Source organism: Passer domesticus, chromosome 1 (assembly GCF_036417665.1).
Source record: "Passer domesticus isolate bPasDom1 chromosome 1, bPasDom1.hap1, whole genome shotgun sequence".
Classification (NCBI taxonomy): domain Eukaryota; kingdom Metazoa; phylum Chordata; class Aves; order Passeriformes; family Passeridae; genus Passer; species Passer domesticus.
Genome location: NC_087474.1, coordinates 135,771,760 through 135,776,286, shown reverse-complemented (window position 1 = coordinate 135,776,286; position 4,527 = coordinate 135,771,760). Strand labels below are relative to the sequence as shown.

General features: G+C 40.6%; 1 long non-coding RNA gene across 1 annotated transcript; it reads right to left on the bottom strand.

Annotated features, from left to right (window-relative positions):
- Positions 1–686: 686 nt before the first annotated feature.
- Positions 687–3,544, bottom strand: LOC135289700 (uncharacterized). Its single transcript, XR_010352431.1, has 2 exons — positions 2,850–3,544; positions 687–919 (listed from the first exon to the last, which is right to left on the bottom strand). It is a non-coding gene; the product is annotated as an uncharacterized LOC135289700 (long non-coding RNA).
- Between the last annotated feature and the right edge of the window lie 983 nt (positions 3,545–4,527).

Below are 4,527 nucleotides of genomic sequence, written 5' to 3'. Positions count from 1 at the left end.
TATTACTTCATGCACACTAATTTTTCTTCTGTTTACCTCATGCAATCTGCATCTCTTGGGTTTCGTGTAAGCCTGAGGGTGTTAAGTAACGTGTTTTTTCCTCTAGTATTATCATCATCAATTAATTATCTACACACTTGCTGATACACACTGTGTCCTCTCCTTCCCACATGTACACAGAGACCCATGCTAAATTTCTTAAAGTAGCTTTCAATTTTTCAATGACAGATGCCTTTCCTGCAGTACCCTGTGATCACTGTTTTCCTTACAGCTATAAAACCATTGGGTTTCTTGTTCAAAATTCTTACATAGGTCCTGCAGTTTAGAGGAGGTTTCTTTTAAGCACTACTTTTATAGTGTCAAAGTAAAGGAAACTAAATTACGAGCTTTGGAAATCTGTCCTCAAAAATATGAAGTGTAGTGCCTCTAGCCTATGTCTGTGAGTAACTAAATGCTGAGAGTACTCTCTGGGCCAACTGAAAAATATCACATGACAAAAGAAAAATCTTGATTAATCTATTCTTTTTTAATTCTGTTTTAAATTGGCTAAAAGTGATATGTGAATTTATTATCCAGAATTGCCTAAAGAGACTGTACATTTTGCATAGAGTTCAAAATTACCTTAGGCATTTTATGATTTTACCCTAATTATTATTTGAAAAATGAAAATACTGCATTTGAGGATATTTAGACTCAAACAAAACTGTTTTATTTTCTTAAACCAAATTACAGCATCCCCTCTGAGTTCACAAAAAATTTCTTCTTGGCTGAATTGCAGGTCACTTGTGGTTTGGGTTTGGTTAATCTCTCTGTTGTGGACATCCTTTGCCAGGTGCCTTCCTCTTCCCTTGTGCTCAACTGATGTGATGTGTCAAAGGTCATGGGAGAATTGTGTGCCATAGATTTCATGGGAGAACAACTATTGAGGAAAAAACAATTTATTGGAGAAGACTTAAATGATAAATGAACCTAAAATTATCTTTGCTTAAGTTCTGGCAGACAACTAAACAACCAAAATCATTATTTCAGTTCCTAAATGGCTGAATTAGCCTTTACAGGAAAAAATGCAATGAGATGTTTCAGAAAATAATTTTGGGAAACTTCTGGTTTTCATCATTATTTAGAATAGAAACCAGTGGCAAAAATTCCATGCAGTAAGGATTCTCATTTTCTGTGTTCCTGGATGTTGATTTTTTCATATACTTTGAATGATTATTTCAAAAGGAAAATATAAAAAGAGGTCTGTTTTTTAAGCTAGGTTATTTAATTGCATTTCATATAAAATATGTTTTCATTTCCCAGTAAAATATTAATTGTAGTTTTTAAGGAAACTGAAGTATCAGGAAATATGTATTGCAAATGCATATAAATTATGTGCAAGTGTAATGTAAACTGTGCGGCTTGAACTCGGTCAACTTTAAGGTCCTTTTCAGACCAAGACATTCTATAATGCTGTGATTAATTCATTGTATTGTAAATACATTATTAGCAATACCGATGTTCAGACAAAGAAAAAAGTTCAGTACTGACTTCTCTGGAGTAATATAATATTAAACTTTTTCTTCTAGTTTAAAAGAAAATGCTGCCCTAATTAGTGGTAGTCAAATATTGTATCATCTAAAAATTAGTTCCATTTGACTAACCATCTAAACTACTTTGCACTTATTTGAAATTTTTATGAAAATGACAAGAAGAAAGTCTTGCAAGATGTGTTTTGTGGTTTTGTTGTTTTGGTTTTTTTCACTGACAGTTACAGAAGGAGTCTTACTTTTGGTGTTTTTAGAAATAACAGGCTTTTCATCTGTGATGAAAAAAAGCAAAAAAAGCACACACACAACACAAAACCTCTAAAAGCAAAATAAAAGAAAAGAAATTATAACTGAAGTTCAAGGCTCCCATGTTCAGCATGTGTGTGCTTCGTTTCCATTTTTGGTTAAGCACATTACAGAGAATTTGAAAAGGCTTTGAAGTTTCTTTCAAGATTCTTTCAGGTACTGCTTTGAATCATGGTACTCACAAACTTTGTTGTACAAGTTTGTAATATTTGGGGAGTAGATTTTACATCTAAAGTATTCAAAATTCCTTGATGTCAAGTTGTACCATGAAATAAATTTCACCCATTTTATCCATCTCACAATTGAACAAAATTGTGCTTATCTTCCCAGGAAATCCCTAAGCAAACCATGGGAGTAAGGATGTTGAGAATTAATTTGGTTTGAACCAGGTTAAAAAAATCCCAAATCTTCATACATGTCTCTGGAGATGGGAAAAGAAATTCAGAGCTGGACAATATTTTCAGAGTAATCCCATCTGAGAATGCTGTGTCTGTAACTATCTGTCCTACTAACATTTTCCTTGGAATTCTGGAATCTGAGTAGTAACCACCAACCTCTTTGATTCTAATCTAACAAATTATGAATCCAAATAAGTCAATAAAATGTGAGACCATATAATCTCACCTGTATATAAGCAATAAAAACCAATCCTATTGTCGTGGTTTGACCAGGAAGTGAGTTTCTGGAAAAGTTGTGGTCAAATCAATCAGTGGCCAGATTTGAAAATTGGCACCTGATGTGGCCACTGGGGACCTGGATACGCCTCTGAGAACACACAGGGGTTAAAAGCAGAGGATTCCCAGAGGGTCTCCTCTTTGGAATCCGGCGTTGGGTGAGTGGAGTCTGACCTGTCCCCTGCCCAGCTGCGTCTGGGTGGGGAAGGGGAAGGCCATGTGGCCTGAGGGAAGGGAGTCTGGAGCCCTGAAAGGTGCAGGGGTGGAGGAGACCTGGGATGTTTGGGCAGCCCCCACCAGGAGAGAGTGATAGAGACTGTGCTGGCTTGAAATTTGATACCTTGTGCTGGCATCATGGCCTGGAGAAGAAGGTTGGGGCGGGGGCAGGGTGCCCAGCCGCCGTCAGACCGTGGCTGAAGTTTTAACCCCGTTGGTGCTGAAACAGTGGAAGCTGTAAGAAACACTGATCCTCCCCAGCTGAGAACTGAGAGGGGACAGAGGATGAGCAGATGAGAAGGAGTCTTGAGTGAGTGAGTGAAGAAATACCAGCAGATGAGAAGCGTCCTAGATAAAGGAGATGATTTGGAGTGGCCTTTTGGCTGGACTTTCCTCTTACATGGCCACGGGATGGAACCAAATCTTCCTGTAATGTAGAGACTGCACCTTGGGGGAGGCAGTTGGCCAGAAGCCAAGAGTGACAGAGCAGTTGTGAGAAGAAGTAAAGGGAACAGAGACTGATGGGTAGGCTGTGGTGGAGCCCTATGCCTTCAGCAGAGAAGGATCTCTGTTCCTGAGACCCCCAGGCCCCAGGGGAGTAAATATGGGGGGGACAGGTGTCCCAAATGGTAAGAGGCTGCCACTTCTTGGAACTGGGCAAGGCATTCTTAAAAGGACGTAAGAAGCAGGTTGGATCCATGGACAGTGGTGAGAACACTGGACATGGAAGGAAGATGGTCACCATGGCAGATTCTCTTCGGGCGGCTGCCACGTGTGACATGGAAGCACAGGAGGTTCCAACTGTGTTTCCTGGGGAGGCCCATGGTGCAAGAGGGAGACTCCTCTCTCCTGATGAACTGGGGGGAGGTTGTGTGAAGGATGGTATTGGACTGAGAATTCAGTGTTAGAGGGTATTGAGTGTTAGAGGGGTGGAGGGAGGAGGAGGGGTGGAGGGAGGAAGAGTGTTTTGGAGGTATTCCATTGTGGATTGTTGTGTGTGTTTGTTTTTCTTTTTTTCCCTTTTGTCTCCTATGTTGTAGATTAATAAAGTGTTGTGTTTTTCCCTCCATTCCCAAGTTGGAGCCTGCTTTGTTCTGTTTCCAGGTCACATCTCACAGTAACCATTTTGGAAATACACCTTTCATGGGGGCACTGGCATTGTGCCAGGGTCAAACCATGACATTTTTGGGGAGAGAGGAGTCTAGAGTGGTCTATGGTTAGGATTCGGCGCTCTCACCGCCGTGGCCTGGGTTTGATTCCTGGTCAGGGAACCAAAAATGTCATGGTTTGACCCTGGCACAATGCCATTTGGGACACCTGTCTCCCCCATATTTACTCCCCTGGGGCCTGGGGGTTTCAGAAACAGAGATCCTTCACTGAAGGCAGAGGGCTCCACCACAGCCTCCCCATCAGTCTCTGTTTCCCTCTACTTCTTCTATCTAGATGAATCAAACCCAGTTCCATGAAAGATCTAAGTGTCAATTCTAAGTTCAAAAGGCAGTGTATATGACTTGCATACCTATTTATCTAACAAAAATTAATGTTTTATTATAGACAGACAGAGACCGGCAAAGGCTGATATACTAATAGATAATTATTACCCTGAAGGTATCTTCACAAAATCATAAAATAGCTTGGGTTGAAAGAGACATTTGACAGTCATCTAGTCCAAGATGCATGGCAGTACAGCGATTTCACTAGACCAGATTGTTCCAAGCACCATTCAGTTTGGTCTTGAACACCTTCAATGATGGGGCATCCACACCTCCTCTAGGAAACCTGTTCCCATGCATCACCCTCAC